Here is a 20,194-nt window from a genome sequence, read left to right on the forward strand (position 1 = left end):
CTGAGACATAAACCTGATCCTCCCCACAGAAGCACTGTCTGACAGAGTAAAATATCAAGTACCAAAGAGTAAGTGTAAAACAAGATGTTTTAGTCTTTTCGAGCTACCATTACAAAATACCATAGACAAGATAGCTTAAACAACAGAAATACTTCCTCACAGTTCTGGAGGCTGGAGGTCTGCAATTAGGGTGCCAGCACGGTCAGGTTCTGGTGAGAGCTCCCTTTTTGGCTTGCAGATGGCCACCTTCTGGCTGTGTCCACATAGAAGACAGAAAGGAACAGCAAGCTCTCTGGTTATCTATTCTTATAAAAGCACTAACCTCACTGAACCAGGGCCCCACCTTCATGACCTCATCTAACCCTAATTATCTCCCAAAGGCCCCACCTCCAAATACCACACATTGGACGTTAGAGCTTCAACATACGAATTTGGGGTAGGGGGAATGACATACAGTCAGTCCATAACATCTATTTATTTTTAAAAAGGTGAAATTTGATCCTAACATTGTACCATACGAAAAATCAACACCAGATGGATCAAAGACTTAAACGTCGAAAACAACTTTAAAAAACTTAGTGGAAAAGATGACTATCTTTTGACCACAGGGTAAGGAAAATTTTCTTAAATAAGAAAAATTTGACTATACTAAGAACCACTGTTCATCAAAAAATACCTTCAAGAAAGTAAAAATACAAGTTATAAACTAGCAAAAAGTGTTCACAATACACACAACTTGTAATGCACTATTATCAATAACATATAAAGGAGTAACACACACATACACACACAATCAGAACATGGCCAGAAAAATGGGCAAGAGACAATGAAGAGGCATTTCACAGCAGAATGCAACATATAACCAACACATGTACGAAAAACTGTTCATCACTGGGGATCACAGATTTTCAAAGCAAGACCCTGTGTCACGAAAAACCATGGAAAGCTTTGTAATGGACCACAAAACAAAGAAACAAACAAATAAAAATCAGTCAATCTTCTTTCAAGTTCACACATACATCACCTCCATCTTTCATTGCCTTTGAGCAATTTTTCAATTTGATGAAATGTAGAAAATTGATGATAATGTGAATTATTCTTGTGTACAACAGAGCAAATTACTTGTGTCCAGTGGATTACAATTGGTAATTGCACAGGAGATATACGAATTTTTGCATTTATTTGAAAATTTTATTTCAGCATCCCTTTACTACACATAAATGAGTAGCTCTTCAAATTTCCCTTTGAACTGATTTTAACATCTTACCGGTTTCCTCAATAGTGAGTTAAATAAAATACTTGACAAGTGACAATTTTATATCTGTATGAGAGTCACAATTATATCTCCATTTAAAAATCCTTTATGACCACAATTAAAATTCAACATCATCCACTATGATTTAAAAAAAAACAAAAAACAAAAAACCTTACAGCAAACGAGGAATAGAAAGGGTTACTCAACCCAAGGATAACACCTTCATGGTGAAAGACTGAAAACTTTCTCCCCCAAATCAGGAACAATCCAAGGATGTCTGCTCTCACCACTTGCATTCAAAATTGTACTAGAGGTTCTAGTTAGTAAATAAGGCAAGGGAAAAATGATAGGATGATAGAAAGAATTTAAAAAATAAATGATAGGAAGAAGTAAAACTGTCTTTACTTACAAACATATCAGTTACATAGTAAAGCCTAGAAAATCTTAAGAAAAAAAAGGCTACTAAAACTTACAAAGGCCAATATACAAAATTAAATGATATACTAGTAATGAACAACTGGAAATGAAACACTTTTAAAATGCCATTACAATAGCATTAAAAAATCAAAGTAGAAGACTTGTACACTGAAAACTAAAAAAAATACATAGCTCTTGAGAAATTAAAGATGATCTAAATAAGTGGAGTGAGATATCATGTTTATAAAGTGTTAAGATGCCTATTCACTCCAAATTGACCTGTGGAGTAAGTACAGTGTGAAGCAAAATCTACAAACGTTTTTTCAGAAAATGAAAAGCTAATCCTAAAACCTAAGTGGTAAAGTGGATTTTAATATTTAAATGAAAATACAAGGAGCCTAGAAGAGCCAAAACAAATCTTTAAGAAAAACAAAATTAGAGAACTTACACTATCTGACTTCCAAACTTATAAAGCTACTGTAATCAAGATAGTATGGTATCAGCAAAAAGAAGAAAAATACATCAATGGAACAGAAGACAGAACCCAGACACACACATACAAAGTCAACTGACTTTTTTTTTTTTTTTGGCTGCATTGGATCTTTGTTGCTGCACGCACGCTTTCTCTAATTGCGGTGAGCAGGAGTCACTCTTTGTTGAGGTGTGCGGGCTTCTCACTGTGGTGGCTTATCTTGCTACGGAGCATGGGCTCTAGGCACACGGGCTTCAGTAGTTGTGGCACACTGGCTCAGTAGTTGTGGCTCGTGGGCTCTAGAGCGCAGGCTCAGTAGTTGTGGCGCACAGGCTTAGTTGCTCTGCGGCATGTGGGATCTTCCCGGACCAGAGCTCGAATCCACGTCCCCTGCATTGACAGGCGGATTCTTAACCACTGTGCCACCAGGGAAGTCCCTGTCAACTGATTTTTGACAAAGTCATCAAAGCAATTCAATGAGGCAAAGAAAGTCTTTTCAACAAATGGTACTGGGAAAACTGGTTATCCACATGCAAAAGAATGAAGTTGAACCCTCACCAGCACCATATACAAAAGTTAACTCAAAATGGATCAAATACTTAAATGTAAGACCTAAAACAAATACCTAAATGTAAGACCTTTCTCTTAGAAGAAAACATATGGCAAAAGTTTCAGAGCATTGGATTTGGCAATGATTTCTTGGATTTAACACCAAAGGCATAGATAACAAAAGACAAAACAGACAAATTGGACTTCGTGAAAATTTTTGTTTTGTGCATCCAAAGACACTATTCATGGAGTAAAAAGGCAAGCCACAGAATGGGAGAAAATATTTGCAAGTCATATATATGATAAGGGATTAATATCAAAAATATATAGAGAACTCCTAAAACTCAACAACAACAACAAAAATAACCCTATTCAAAAATGGGCAAAGGACTTGAATAGACATTTCCCCAAGAAGATATATGAATGGCCAATAAGCACAGGAAAAGATGCTCAACATCACTAATCATTAGGGAAATGCAAATCAAAACTACATCTCACACCCACTAGTATGGCTACTATGAAAAAAATAGTAAACAAGTTTTGGCAAAACGTGGAGAAACTGGAACTCTTGTGCACTGTTCAGGGGAATTTTAAATGGTACTTCTGCTGTGGAAAGCAATATGGTGATTCCTCAAAAATGAGAACAGAATTACCAAATGATCCAGCAAATCCACTTCTGGGTATAAACCCAAAAGAACTGAAAGCAGGATCATGAAGAGATATTGGTACACCCAAGTTCACAGGAGCATTTTTCATAATAGCTAAAACATAGAAGCAACCCAAGTATCCATCAACAGATGAATAGATAAGCAAAATATGGTATATACATATAATGGAATATTATTCAGCTTTACAAAGAAAGGGAAAATATACTACAACACAGATGAACCTTGAGGACATTATGCTAAGTGAAATAAGCCAGTCACTAAAAGACAAATACTGTATGATTCCACTTACATGAGGTACTTAGAGTAGTCAAAGTCATAAAGACAGAAAGCATTATTGTGGTTGCCTGGGACTGGGGGGAGGGGAAAATGGGGGTTTGTTTCACAAGATGAAAGGAGTTATGGGGATAGATGGTGGTGATCGTTGCACAACGTGAAAGCATTTAATACCACTGAACTGTACACTTAAATATGGTTAAAATGATAAATTTTTTGTTACGTATATTTGACCACAAATTTTTTAAAAGACATATTAAGAAAGAGAGCGAGAATGGGAGAAAAGAAGTTTGTGATGGTGAGAAAAGATGTTTTTTTTAAAAAAAATTGATAGAAATCAGAATAGTGGTTCACTCTGGTGAGGGAAAAGAACGTCAAGGAAGGAGCCTGAGGAAACTGAAGGGGTAATAAAAATGTTCTAAATTTTTATAGGAGATTGGATTATATAGGTATATGCACATGTCAAAACTCACTGAACTGTATATTTAAGATCTGTGCATTTTATTGTAAAGTTGAAAATTATATCTCGCTTTTAAAGTTTTTTTAAAGATCACAACTAGATACTATTTTAGATCATTCAACTAGCAAATTTTTAAAGTCTGAAAACACCAAGTACTGGAAAGACTGTAAAACAACAGGATCTCTTTCTTATACACTGATGGTATGGTAGAAGGATAAAATGGGGCAATCACTCTAGAAATAAACTTTGGATTATCTTTTTAAGTTTAATATTTACTACTGATACTGTATGACCCAGCAATTCCATTCATAGTTCCATACCCAGGAGAATCTCTTGCACATGAACTATAAGAGTCATGTATAGGAATGTTTCTTGGATCAGTGTTAAAAATAGCAAACACCTGAAGACAGAATTTTTTATCACTCAAACCCAGAAATAAATTGAGCGTGATAACTAAGGGTATCAGTTTCAAATATTGAAGATGTCTTTATGTTTTAAAGACAACTCAGTTTTAGTATGTATATATTATCAGTTTGTTCAAGGTGTGTGTGTACAGAACAAATCCAAAATTAAGGCACAGAATTAAGGTACTATAATGAATTTTTATTTTTAAAGGTAGAATTTATTCATTCAACATGGCTTTTATGAGAGTAAAGATTGGAACTTATCTAAATGCTGGTTACATCATCTATACTATATTCATACACAAAATATCCTGCAGCTGTAAACATGAATGAAGTAGATCTAAATATACAGAAAGATCTCCAAGTTATGAAAGGAAGTTGAAAAAGGAAGAAGTAGAACAGTACATTCTCATGGATTAAAATAAATTCCAATATAGATATTTTAAAATTTATATTTATATTTGCAAAAATAATTTGAAAGCTAATAAACTGCTAATGGAACTTTCTTCTGAAAATAAGGACAGGGGATCTAAGGTGAAAGGAAGATTTACTTTTCACTGTAAATCCTTTGGTACCATCTGTATTTCTGACCACATACCTGCTTTTTCAATTTACATGGAGGGAAGGGAGAAAGAGGCTCTCAGACTTCGATGTTTCTGGCAAGCAACCTCTCCCATGCCTCACAGCAGATATGCCAAACCTTCACCACTCCCTTCAAACTCCATATCTCACCCCTGTTGCCTCCCTCCAGAACATCGCCAACCACAACATCACCAAGTCAAGGACCTTGTTTTCCACTTCAGAGAAAAGGGGAACTGCCTATATTTCCTAATTCATTCCCATAAATTTATCTCTGGCTACATCCATGGACATATCCTTCCCTCAGAAGAAACAGGCCACTTCAGGCAAATATGTATTCCAGATGCAATCTTTCACCTCTGCAGGGGAGCCTATTCTCTGTGTCATTCCTCTCTCCACTTCCACAAGCTTGCTCGTAACTGGTCCCTTCTCCCACCAGCTCTGTACATACACATGCTCAAAAGTCTCTCCTATATTAAAAATATTTTATGTTCTCCTCTATGTAGCACCCTAAACTCATTCTTCCCCTTCACAGTTAAACCTCTCACAACAGTAGTCCTTAATCCCTGACAGTCTCTTCTTCATTTCCCATTCACTGCTTAACCTACCAGAATCTTGTTTCCGTCCCCACCACTAAAAAAACAAAAACAAAAACAAAAACCACTCTTGTTACTCTTGCTAAAATCACTAAAAGACTAAACCAATAGTCATTTTGTGAACCTTACTTTACTTGATCTCTCTGCAGTATCTGACACTGCTGACTTCTGCCACTCTTTTTTTTTAAAATAAATTTTTATTTATTTATTTTTGGCTGTGTTGCTGCACGCGGGCTTTCTCTAGTTGCGGCAAGCGGGAGCTACTCTTCGTTGTGGTGCGCAGCCTTCTCATTGTGGTGGCTTCTCTTGTTGCAGAGCATGGGCTCTAGGTGCACGGTCTTCAGTAGCTGTGGCTCGCAGGCTCTAGAACTCAGGCTCAGTAGTTGTGGCGCACAGGCTTAGCTGCTCTGCGGCATGTGGGATCCTCCCGGAGGGCTCAAGCCTGTGTCCCCTGCATTGGCAGGCAGATTCTTAACCACTGAGCCACCAGGGAAGTTCCTGACACTCTTCTTGAAACCCTCTAACCCCCTGGCTTCTGTGACACATCTCTCTTCTATCTGTACGATATGCATTGGAGATTCAAAGATGTATACGACAAAGTCCCTGACTTCAAGGAGCACAGATTCTAAAATGAGAGAAATATATGCAAACGATCACAACACAGTGAAACAGTACTATGACAGTTATAGGTACAAAGTGCTGCAGTAGCTGCATGATGCAGAAAGAGAGGGAGCATGCATTCTAAGAGGCAGCAACTAGAATGTATAAAGTCACACATATAAATCAGCATGGTATGTACAGGGAATTTAATTGATAATCGTTCAGCATACAAGTTCTGAAATCTGATTCTACTATTTACCAGCTCAATGACATAAAATAACAATCTCTATTTCAAAGGACTACTATGAAAATTAAATTAAATAGGGTCTTAGCATAGGGTCTGGCATATATTGAAAGGTCTCAATAAATGTTAACTTTTTCATGACAAAAACACTGAACAAACTAGGAATAAAAGGGAACTTCCTCAACCTGATAAAGGGCAGTTAGAAAAAACCCACAGGTAACATCATACTTAATGCTAAAAGACTGAATTCTTTCCCCCTAAGATCAGGAACAAGATGAGGATGACTGCTCTCACCACTTCTATTTAACACTGTGCTGAAGGTTTTAGTCAGGGCAATTAGGTAATAAAAAGACATAAAAGGCATCCAGATTGGAAAGGAAGAAATAAAACTATCACTATTTGCAGATGACAAGATATTAAATGTAAAAAAATTCTAAGTAATAACTACTAGAACTAATAGTTGAACTAAGAGTTCAGCAAGGGTGCACGATTTAAAAATCAATTACATTTCTATACTCCAGCAATGAACAATCCAAAAACAAAAGTAAAGAAACTATGCCATTCACAATACTATGAAAAAGAGTAAAGGACTTAAGAATAAATTTGACAAAAAAAGCACAACACATACATTGAAAATTATATAACATCATTGAAAGAAATTAAAGAACACCTAAATAAATGAAGAGACCTCCAATGTTCATGGATTGGAAGGCTTACTATTGTAAAGTTTCCAAACTGATTTACAGATTCATAATACAGATCAACACAGTCTCTATCAAAATCCCAGACGGATCTTTTTATGTAGAACTTGACAAGCTGATCCTAAAATTCATATGAAAATGCAAGGGGGGACTTCCCTGGTGGTCCAGTGGTTAAGAATCCATCTTGCAATGCACGGACACCCGTTCAATCCCTGGTCCGGGAACTAAGATCCCACATGCCGTGGGGCAACTAAGCCTGCACGCCACAACTACAGAGCCCACGCGCTCTGGAGACTGTGCACCACAACTAGAGAGAAGCCCACATGTGCACTGCAATGAAGAGCCCGCGTGCCACAACTAAGACCTGACACAGCCATAAAATAAATAAATAAATATTTTAAAAAAGAAAAGAAAGAAAATGCAAGCACCAGAAGAGTCAAAACAACCTTGAATAAGAACAAACTTGGAGAATTCACACTTCGTGATTTCAAAACTTCCTACAAAACTACAGTAATCAGACAATGTGATACTAGCACAAGGAAAGATGTATAAATCAATGGAATCGAATTAAAAGTCCAGAAATAAATCCTTACATTTATGGTCAACTGATATTCTTTAAGGGTGCCAAGATAATCCAATGGCCTAGGACAACTAGATATCTGAATGCAAAAGAATGAAGCTGAGCCTCTACTTCACTCCATACATAAAAATTAACTCAAAATGAATCATAGACCTAAATTTGAGAGCTAAAACAATAAAACTTACATTTAGAAGAAAATATGAATAAATCTCCATCACGTTGGATTAGGCAATGGTTTCTTAGATAAAACACCAAAATCATAAGCAACAAAAGAAACATAGATAAAATTAAAAACTTTTGTGCTTTAAAGAATAATATTGAGAAAGTGAAAAGACAACTCACAGAATGGGAGAAAATATTTGCAAATCATATAGTTCGTAAGTGACTTGTATCCAGAATATATAAAGCACTCTTACAATAAAAGGATAACCTAATTTTTAAATGGGCAAAGGATTTGAATAGACATTTCTCAAAGTAAGATATACAAATGGCCATTAAGCGCATGAAAAGGTATTCAACATCATTAGCCACTAGGGAAATACAAATCAAAAGCACAATGAGGCCTTCCCTGGTGGCACAGTGGTTGAGAGTCCACCTGCAGATGCAGGGGACACGGGTTCGTGCCCCGGTCCTGGAAGATCCCACATGTGGCAGAGCGGCTGGGCCCATGAGCCATGGCCGCTAAGCCTGCGCGTCCGGAGCCCGTGCTCCGCAACGGGAGAGGCCACAACAGTGAGAGGCCCGCGTACGGCAAAAAAAAAAAAAAAAAAAAAAAGCACAATGAGACCACTTTACATCCATTAGAATGGCTGTAATTTAAAAAAAGAAAAAAAGGAAGAGGATAATAACAAATGTTGGTGACGATATGGAGAAACAAATCCTCATACATCACTGGTGGGAATGAAAAATGATACAGTCTCTTTGGAAAAATGTTTGGCAGCTCCTCAAAATGTTAAACATGGATTTACCAAATGACCCAGCAATTCCACTCTTAGGTATGTACCCAAGAGAAATGAAAACATGTACACACAAAAACTTATACACAAATGTTCATAGCAAAATATTCATAATAACCCAAATGTAGAAACAACCTAAATGTCCACCAACTGATGAACGGATAAGCAAAATATGGTACATGCATATTGCAGAGTCCAGCTCCTGACCAAGAAATCGACGTGTGACTTTTCCAACCTGACCATAAATGACTACAAAGGCCCTGGCAGGCCTCACATAGGAAATCTGCCCTCCCCTGACCAGACTTGGAGCACAGTCAGTGCACTGCAGTCTCTGAAGAGAGTTGCAGTCAAGGACCCAGGCACCCCTGACTGACCATGCTCTTTAGCACAGCTGTATCCCTAGCCCAGGTACCTTCTTCCAGAAGTTTCTTTATATGTGGCCTGCAGCTGAGGCCTTTCTTCAGGTGCCTCTTCTGAGATCTTCTCATTAGGAAGGAAACATTAAAGACACTTTTTCTCTACTCTGACTCAGTACTTTTCCACTCCAAGTCCTTCCATCTCACCCTCCAACCAGCCCTGGGTCCATAAAACTGCAGGAACCTTTTGTTTGGGGCTCCCTCAGCAGTGAGACAACCCCCCCACTCCCGTACTGATTCACCTGAGTGAGAGGGCCTGCACTTTCTCAGGTTTAGCCTCTTGCTTATACTATCTCAGTAAGTGAATAAAGACTAGAATGTTTCTTTCATTTTGGAATGTTGTTTTTAATCAGCTACCTTGATACCTGGAAGCTCAGCGCTTACCCCTGCCCCCCAACCCACTTCTCTCTCACAAGCTCAGCTAAACTCCTGACACATAAAATATAATATTATTTAGCCATAAAAAGGAATGAAGTACTGGTTCATGATGAACCATGGATGAACCTTGAAAACTTTATGCTAAATGGAAGAAATAAGTCACAAAAGACCACATACTGTACAATTCCATTTATATGAAATGTCCAGAATAGGCAGCTCTATAGAGAGAAAGTAGATTAGTAGCTGCCAGGGACTGAGTAGAGAGAGGAATGGATAGTGACTGCTAATGAGTTCTGATGTCTCTCTGAAGTGATGAAAATATTCTAGAATTAGACTGTGGTGATAGTTGCATAATGCTGTAAATACAATAAATTACATCAAATTTAAATAAATGGATGAATTTCATGGTATGTAAATTATTTCTCAGTAAAGCTGTTTTCTTAAAATGTTAGTTCCTAACATTCCTAGAGCGCTAGTGAAATGGAAAAATGGATATAAAGCAGATTATACTGCTCTGCAGGAGTCTAAAATATCGTTTGAACACTGTAAAGGTACTGAAGGATTCTGAGTCATGGACTAACATGATGACATTTATCTTTTAGAAAAAGCACCCTCGTAAGTGTGACAAGAATGGCTTAGAGAGCAGCTGGACTCAGGGTGGAAAGACCAGATGATGGACTTATAATGTTACATTTATAAAATTAAAAGATGAAGAAGATTTGAGCCAAGACATGTAAGAAAAGGGAAAGAGCTATGATACGATCTTTAGAGTGGAATGCTATCTATAGAAACCAAACACTAACATACTAAAGGATATATCCTTATTTTATAAGCACCCCCCCCCAAACAGAGGGAACTAGAGAAAATAATCAACTCCAAGAGAACAGAGTGGTAGAAAACTCTTAATAACTGAACTATTAAAATAGTTACCAGTTGTTATAATCTATGACTTAACTAATTGAAGGTTTGCCTTCAAGAATATCAGATTATAATGCCAATATCTTTCTCAAGTGCGTGTCAGGGAACAGCAGGGTGAACTTCAAACTTTGAGTATAAAAAACAAAGGAAAAATTCACTCAAAACTATTTTAATTGCTAGAACCAGCTTCATTTGTTTCAATCAAATGTCCTACAAAGTAAAAGTAAGCATGCTATATATGTAGCTTTATAATAAATAGTATTTGCCTCCTATTAAAACTCTCAGAGGAAAAGACATTAAATTTTTAATGCCTTAAATTTTTCAGAAACAATTATTTCTCATTATAAAATATATCTTAAAAGGCAAATGCATTTATAAAATATCTCACCTTAGGTTTTCAGACAAATCCACAAAGAAATCTCTATAGCATAACTTCCAGTTTAGGCAGATACCTGAATTGAAAAAAAGGAAAAAGACATGGTCAATATGACTAAATCTGAGTAGGGAACTTCATTTTTTCAAGAGAAGAACCCTAACTTGATCATTTACCCCCTAAAATTTTGTGCTCAAGTTGTTCTTTAGAAGCTTGTAAAATGTCAAGGATCTTAATTCTGCTAGACTTTCTATTGTCTATAATTATTTAAACATTTTGACAAATCTTGAAATATAAAACTTATCAAAACATATATTATATTAACAAGGGTGAGGGGGATCAATTCAAGAAAAATAATTTTTGTTCACCTGCTCAAGTTTTCAAAACAGAAGGCATTTTCTAAAAGTCTGCACTCCCCATAATACCACCACCATGACCTCCTATCCTCACAAAAACGACAGAATTCAAAAATATGGAAATATAAAAGTAAACCAACAGCATGTGTTTATAAAACAAGAAAAGGGAAGATTAAATAAAACAAATGGCTAATAAGTTATGAAAATTTCACCTACATTGGCAAAGGAAATCAAATTGAGATATCATCTTTCATCAATAAAATTTGAGTTGTTTTTTAAATAAGATGTTAGTTATTAGTGCTGTTCCAGTCCTCCTCCTTCCTAGACTCACAGTAGAACTGCACTTCACTGCCCTGTTTCAACTTAGTTCTGGCTACATGACTTGCTTTAACCACTAAAATGTACATAGACATGATATATTATTAGGCATAAGCTTTAGGAACCAGTACACAACTGGAAGACCTACCCACTGCTGCAGTGATTATGGAAAGAAGTAACCAGATGGAGCTCTGATCAGGATGGTTCACTAAATGACTCCAAAGAGAGAGAGAAGACGCCCTGCTGATATGTGTTAGACATGTAGCACGAGCAAAAAGTAAACATTGTTGTATTAAACCACTGAGATTTTGGGGATTGTTACTATACCATAATCTACAGCTATACTGATAGCTACAAATTATAATGTAATATAATAACATAATTATAGTAATATAATGATACAATATAATGGGCATCTTTGCACATACCCCTATTGTGGTAGTGTAAATAGGTAAAGTCTTTCTGGAAAGCAATTTTGCAATATACAAGAGCTTTAAAAAGTTCAAACCCTTTGACCTAGTAACTTCTCTCTCAGAACTCTGTTCTAAATAATAAAAAATCCAAAGATTTATATCATAGCACATTTATGACTGTAAAGAACTGAAAATAAACTAAAAGTTCATGGCCCAATTCAACATTCATGACACCATCAAGAAGCTTATAATTCAAAAGAAAACATAGTTCAGGTACATACAAAAAAAGTAAAAAATAAATATCCCAAAAGGTGCAACAAACAAAATGTTATAGAAATTCCAAAGAGTAAAATGTCAAGGGAAATGTTTAGGTAAGGTTTTGGGAAAGACTTTGATAAGAAAAGGGGGCATTCCAGGAAGTAGAAATGGAATGAACAAAGGTACAAAAGGGCAATTTGTTACAGCAAGGATTCTCACCATCTTTTTGTTTCCCTAGATCTGGCTCTAGCCAAGTGATAGCATACAGAATGTCCTTAATTTCTAAAGTGACTGAGCTACCCACAATATGAAATAAGTAAAAAGAAAAACACAGATGTAATATGCTGGTTAAGGTAATCAGTATTCAAAAAGTAGACAGTCTACACCTTCTTAAGTTTTCCGATAGCCTCTGTGAACAACAAAAAAAATACAACATACCTGCAAAACCAAATGTAAATTCTGTGCATTTAAGACTGACTCTGTTATTTTCATAACATTAAGCATACCAAAAGAGCTGAAAGTTTTCACGTTTTTATTATTTTAGCTTCCTTTCTACTGAGTAATTTTATTCTATGGATAGCAAACTTTGCTATTCAGCTCACTCCATACCTAGGGCCTAGTAGATGCTATCTAAATACTTGTTGAATTAATATTGGGATTTAATATATATTTCACAGAAAATACTCCTCATTTCTAATTATTCAGAGTAATGGGAAGTAGAAAGAAAATAAGTAACATTAATTGAAAATGCTGTAAAAAATGAAGCCATAAAAGAACTTAAACCATTATTTTCAAAACGCTCCTTGAAGCAAATAATCTGTTTACCAGTAACTCAAGCCTTTATTGTAGCCTTTGTTGTTATGCTACACACATACACCATCAAGACAGTCATTTTTACTAAATATAGCTTGAGAGAAAAAAATCACATAATTTGATACCCAGAAAAATGCCAGTAGTTCACCTTTGTATTCCACACAATTCCTAGCACATAGTGGGTGCTTTCAAATCATTCATTGAGTTGAACAGTCACAGAGAAAATGTTTATTCTGCTGTCCATATGAGTTCATTATATTTCAAAGGTATGAGTCATCAACTCTGACAATAAAAGCAAAACTTACACCCCTACAAATCCTTGACATATCTCAAGAGCTCTCAGAAATGAGAAGAGATATCCATAGACATGTTCCCTAAGTTACACAAATGTAAGAAGATAAAGCGTTTTCACTGTTGCAGATTTGCTATATTTAGATGGCTCTGAATTGAATTATTCAAGCATATACAAATACAACATTGAAGGGGTCCACATACTTGCTCCTGACAGTCTGGAAACAAAAGCTGCTATTCAGATAAAAGATGATAGGCAACAGGAATCTGACAGGCCAGTAATTTACTTCCTTTTCCACACGTTTGAATTCGTAGGCCTCCACAGTTATTAAGCAAAATTAGTTTCATGATGTCAGCCAAAAAGCCTCATGGGCAACAGTTTTATGTCATTAAAAAAAAAAACTACCATCCTCAATCTGTATGAATTTGTGTTTGCTCATTAGAAGCCTCTCAGTGAATCAGCAGAGAAGTTTTCTCATTGCACTCTTGCTCTATCAATCTTTAGTATAGCCCTGAACTGTAACAAATTCCTATTCTCCCTTCTTTCCCTACACCTAAAATAATTAGATACAGTTAAAGAAACTGAATATCAAACAGTCTTGCAGTTCTTTACCAAAAATGGAGCAATTTCAAAGATACAAGTGTGGTCTTAATATATATTTATTCAGCTTAAAAAATCAAAGGTCAGAGAAAGACATCTTCATCTTCCATCTCTCCTATTTGTTCATGTCTGAATCCACCATGCTCTTTCACACTCCTTTGCCTTTGCAAATGCTATTTTCCCCTCAGCTTGGTTAGAACCTCCTCCTCAAATCTGACTATGGCAAATTTCTAGTCACCATAGAAGTCTTTACTAGTTTTCCCCCAAAAGGCTCATGCAAACCTTCCCCTATGTACTGTCTATACACTTTCATTAAGTACTTCTCAAACTGGGTAGTAACTCTGACTCTACAGTCAGAGAACTGAACACCTCTTGGCAGAGCTAATATTCAGCTGGTACATACCAGTACAGCATTAAGGGTTGTGCTGAAATACTTCCGTAATATGGTCTGGCAAACAGTCACTGCCCCAAACTTCACCAGCTCTAAGGTACCTGCTGCTGATGGCCCAGTCTTCCCACCCCACCATCACCACCACCACCACGCCAACTCAACAACAAAAGCAGCAAAGCCTGATGCAGTATAAAGAATGCAGGGGTCCTTCAAGACCCTGAATCCAGTGCTATGGCCATCTTGACTGGCTGGTGTCTGTGTTGTAGTGACTGACAAATACCCTGAAAATCATTCCTGCCTCTTTGTACCCAAAGCCTAGCATATGACAGACCTTTAATGAACTGTTTTTTATCAAAATAATGAATGAATTAATACCAGCTCTACTCAATGACCCAAGGCCAATGGATATGCTGCCAAAATTATGCAGACAGTGATCAGACTGGCAAGAAAAATCCAGGTCCTTAAGTACAACACAGGAAAAGTGGTCAAGTCTGCCTATTTTCTATGTTTGTCTTCAGCCTCTGATAAAATAAATGCTTAATTTGACAATGTGGGCAAAAATCTTCAGTGTGATACTTTATAGAGCATATGATTCAAGGTTTTTTTTTTTTTTTTACATTATTAAGCAAAGTTTAAAAACAAAGTTCTTATAAAAACCATACTCTCTATAAAAATACCACAGTGATCACTGAACTCTAATCAGTGTCTTGAACATGAAGACAGGTATCACTAAGGAAGAACACAAGTAATTAATTCAAATGGAGAGGAAAAGGCAAGAATAAGAAGAGTCAGTTAATTATGAATCACATGTCTAATTACAGATTCTGCCAGGGGTTTCAGATACTTCTAATTAGTTTTACTTGGTATATTAATTATAAATAGAACACCATGAGAGAATTTTCTAATCACAGGAATTTACTGAGTATGTAAAATCAGATTTTAAGTTATCATCTTTCTAATTTAATAATTAAATGTTCAATAATGCATGACAGGACTTCCCTGGTGGCGCAGTGGTTAAGAATCCGCCTGCCAATGCAGGGGACACGGGTTCGAGCCCTGGTCCGGGAAGATCCCACATGCCGTGGATCAACTAAGCCTGTGCGCCACAACTACTGAGCCTGCGCTCTGGAGCCTGCAAGCCAAAACTATTGAGTCCGCCTGCCACAACTACTGAAGCCCGCGTGCCTAGAGCCCGTGCTCCGCAACAAGAGAAACCACCACAGTGAGAAGGCTGCGCACCACAACGAAGAGTAGCCCCCGCTTAACACAACTAGAGAAAGCCCGCGCACAGCAACAAAGACCCAATACAGCCAAAAATAAATAAATAAATTTATTTTTTTAAAAAAATGCATGATAATTTTTTGAAAGTCATCAGTAAAATACACAGCACATTAAAGTCAAGCTACTCAGAACACTACTAAGGTAGTGACAGAAGCTTTAAAAAATCCATAAGGTAGAAGATGTATAGCTGAAAGAAGGATGAATACGGAGCTTTAATAAGAATTTTGAACTTATAAGTGGTGATATACCGATCATTCTAGGCTACTTTCTGGTAGGAAAATCATCTTTCAGTCATCCTATAGGGAGTTTCAGAGAGTTATAAAATTTAAGTATTATAAAAATCATGATGCAAGGAAGAATAATAGCAACATTTTCTACAAGAGAAGCTTAATTATCTAATTTCACATTGTCCCATTAATTATCAATCTTTAGTAAAACAAGGCTGATCAACATACATAGCTGCTAATGAAAAATTCTAGAAGGTAACAAAATCTCAAAAAGCATCATGTAGTATTTAGAACAAATCGAGGAAAACCAGCCTGAATTTTCTTTTTGGTAGTTATTAAATTAGAAACAAGAGAAGAGAAAACAATACTATAATGATTTTAATGTTAATAAATGCTTTTAAAGTCTCACTAATCCTAATTTGAAACAACCATGTAAATTATCTTGGCTATTGGCACAACCATATGAATTTAAACAGCAACTGTATACAATGAATAGGTTAAGTAATAGTAACAGTAGCTACCACTACTGAGTAACTATATACTATACCAGATAGAATGCAAGGTGCTTTACATAGTTCAAATATCAAAAAGATAAGAGAAAATCAATTATTAAGTAACAATTGTTTGTCCCTCAAAGACAGGCATTCCCCTACTATTACAAACAGCAAATGGATAGGTGTGTTTCTGGAAACCCTGGAACACCATGTTCACCAACCTAAGATTATCTACCTCCAATCACACGACCTTCTATGAGGGACTTATGCCTTAGGTAACTTTAGATTGAAGGATGTTTGCCAAGGGAAAAAAAGTTTTATTTAGACAATACAAATTAATAATACGATTTGTTTTATTAGGTCAGACTCAATTCCCCAGCACATCCCAAGCTTTCCTCTCCCCATTCACAGAGAATATTACAGAGGTTCTAAGGAACTCAAAAAGACCAATAAATAAATAAATAAATTTTAAAATGGTAGTATGGATTTTTTAATTAAGGGAATAACATGATGAAAATCGTGTTTTAAGAAGATTAGGGTAAGCGGGGGATAAACTGGGAGGTTGGGAATGACAATATACACACTACTACATATAAAATAGATAACTAATAAGGACCTACTGTATAGCACAAGGACCTCTACTCAATACTCTGTAATGGCCTATATGGGGAAAGAATTTAAAAAAGAGTGGATATATGTAGATATGTAACTTTGCTGTATACCTGAAACTAACACAACATTGTAAATCAACTATACTCCAACAACAATTTTTTAAAAAAGAAGATTAATAACATGACAAAACAATCTGGGACTGCAGCTGGGAGATAATGGAAGCAAGTAGACCAACCCAACATGAGATGATAACTGGTCCATTCGGAATAAGACAATGGCTGATGGAATAGTAAAGAAGAGCTGAACCTGACATTACCAACAACTTTCACCTTTCTATTACAAGTTCAGTTCATCCTGGGAATAAGGTAGATGCAAATTATTATTTTCTTAATTTGTCCGATAGAAGAAAGGGAACTTTAAGAGTTCACTTGTGAGGTCTTAAGGTCTTCATTTTCTACCCAGGTTACAGAGCGCCTGAAATTCAACCACCAGGAAATCATCCTTCTCAATTACAACGTCCTACTGTCCTGGAATTTTCTGCCAAAATACCCTAGAAAGAATAATTTCAGAAGTACTCATTTAACCATTATTGATGGAAATTAGCTTGCTTGCCTGCCTTCTCCATGAGCACCCACCTCCATCCCCACCCCCATCTTCATAAACAGGACCAGGGCAGAAACAAGGGTCCAAGAACCTAATTTTATCTGACCTGGATGTGAGACTAAAAGAGACTAGATGCTCTGCCAAAATTAGTAATGAAATCAGAATCAGAGCCAAGAGCTTTAAACTCCTAATCTCAGAGCTTTAAGATAACTCATATTTTCTCTGCCATTGGATATAATAAAAATTTTTTAAAACTTCTTAATGTAATAATAACAAAAAAAAAAAAAATCACAGAGCTTTCAAACTAGACTCCATCCTCCTTTGTTGTTGTTGTTTTAACACATTAGTGGGGCAAGAGCAGTAATAAACACAGCTAAGAGCTTCCCTGGTGGCGCAGTGGTTGAGAGTCCGCCTGCTGATGCAAGGTACACAGGTTCGTGCCCCGGTCTGGGAAGATCCCACATGCCGCAGAGCGGCTGGGCCCATAAGCCGTGGCCGTTGAGCCTGCGCATCCGGAGCCTGTGCTCCGCAACGAAAGAGGCCACAACAGTGAGAGGCCCACATACCGCAAAAAATAAAAAATAAACACAGCTAATAAATCAAAGAGGATATGAATCTAAGTTTCCTTCAGGGACTCCCTGCCACAGTCAAGGCAAAGTTCAGATGCTATAGCCTGGTAAATAAGGTCCTTAGTATTTAAAACCCAACAATCCTTTTCAACCTCATCCTTCACCACACCACTTTCCACTTCCTCATTTATCACCATATCTACTGAATGAATACAGATGCCCAGTGTTCAATGTCTTCTCATACCTCCATGCCTTAGCTCATTCCACTTTTCTTCATAGAACACTCTTTTCCCCTGCTGGCATGGCTACACTGAGCTCCTGCTCTCTCTTAGAAATAATTTCTTGACAGGCCTCCTTTTGGACCCTGAAACACATTCCTCCCCTAACCCACACCAAGTCTGAAATAGGCTCCCTCCTTTATGCACATCTCTACCAAACTTCTCAGAGGGTATTTCAATTCCCAAACTAGTGAATTAGTTTTGTACATTATAGGTACTAAAATAATCATTAGTTCCCAGTGCTGTGTTCTTTCTACATAACAGTATTCAATCTACTCCATCATAATGTACATCTGAGGTTTCTTCCCCTTCTTTTTGTATTTTGGTTTGCTGTCTAAGAATCCTCAGTATATTTCCTATTAACTCGACAGGTTTAAGCACATTTAGAATGTGGTTATTAGCTTCTTAAAAGAGAATCCAACTGAAATTAAATACAAATGGAAGTTTTTCCATTATAAGGCTTGATGGGTCAATCTGACCAAAAAAGGAACTTTTATGAATATTCATAATCTTGCTAAAAAAAACTTCACTTAAAATGTTCTCTGGGGCTTCCCTGGTGGTGCAGTGGTTGAGAGTCCACCTGCCAATGCAGGGGACACACGTTTGTGCCCCAGTCCGGGAAGATCCCACATGCCATGGAGCGGCTAGGCCCGTGAGCCATGGCCGCTGAGCCTGTGCGTCCAGAGCCTTTGCTCCACAACAGGAGAGGCCACAGCAGTGAGAGGCCCGCGTACGGGAAAAAAAACAAAAAAAAAAACAAAACAAAAAAAAACGTTCTCTGTATCTACTTGGAAAATGTATTCATACAACAGCTTCTGAATGATCAAAAAGGTGAAATATCAAACCAGTTTATGTCATTATTTTAAATAGAGGATGGTATCCACACTGCAATAGGAAATATCTGCCTTCAGAAAAAACATCAGAGTTAAAACTTGCAACATCCATGTTCCCTTGATCTTTTTAGGTAGGATAATTGTTAAAGGATACATCAAAATCTGACAACCACACTCCTCAGAACCCTGTTCAAAACTTTCCTACTAGGGTACCAAAATGTTCATTGCAGCTCTATTTACAATAGCCAGGACATTGGAGCAACCTAAGTGTCCATCAACAGAGGAATGGATAAAGAAGATGTGGTACATATATACAACGGAATATTACTCAGCCATAAAAAGGAATGAAATTGAGTTATTTGTAGTGAGGTGGATGGACCCAGAGTCTGTCATACAGAGTGAAGTAAGTCAGAAAGAGAAAAACAAATACCATATGCTAACACATATATATGGAATCTAAAAAAAAAATGGTCATGAAGAACCTAGGGGCAAGATGAGAATAAAGATGCAGACGTAGAGAGAATGGACTTGAGGATATGGGGAGGGGGGATGGTAAGCTGGGACAAAGTGAGAGAGTTGCATGGACATATATACACTACCAAATGTAAAATAGATAGCTAGCGGGAAGCAGCCGCATAGCACGGGGAGATCAGCTCCGTGCTTTGTGACCACCTAGAGGGGTGGGATAGAGAGGGTGGGAGGGAGGGAGATGCAAGAGGGAAGAGATATGGGGACATATGTATATGTATAACTGATTCACTTTGTTATAAAGCAGAAACTAACACACCATTGTAAAGCAATTATACTCCAATAAAGATGTTTAAAAAAAAAAAAAAAAAAACTTTCCTACTAGGGATTCAGACTAGGGCTCCATGACACCCCAATGCCACTACTGTAAAACAAACAAATAGCAGCTTCAAACAAAACACCATCCAAAACTACACCCAGCTATAGCCTGAAATTGGTGACAAACCCCAAGTCTGTTGCAACCCCATATTCAAAACAGTTTCTATAATA

At 36.9% G+C, this 20,194-nt stretch overlaps 1 protein-coding gene across 9 annotated transcripts in view; it reads right to left on the reverse strand.

Annotated features, from left to right (window-relative positions):
- The window catches only part of PEAK1 (pseudopodium enriched atypical kinase 1), a 295,845-nt gene that overhangs the window by 233,018 nt on the left and 42,633 nt on the right, over positions 1-20,194 (reverse strand). For 5 of the 9 annotated variants that reach the window (XR_009562926.2, XM_060293968.2, XM_030874903.3 and 2 more), the window contains exons 2-3: positions 10,855-10,918; positions 161-253 (exon numbers count right to left, since the gene is read on the reverse strand). The gene's annotated coding sequence lies outside the window, so the exon portion shown is untranslated. The remainder of the gene's footprint in view (positions 1-160; positions 254-10,854; positions 10,919-20,194) is intronic. The other 4 variants (XM_030874905.3, XM_060293967.2, XM_030874896.3 and 1 more) reach the window with 1 other exon arrangement.

The sequence above is a fragment of the Globicephala melas genome, chromosome 2 (genome assembly GCF_963455315.2).
Source record: "Globicephala melas chromosome 2, mGloMel1.2, whole genome shotgun sequence".
Lineage (NCBI taxonomy): Eukaryota > Metazoa > Chordata > Mammalia > Artiodactyla > Delphinidae > Globicephala > Globicephala melas.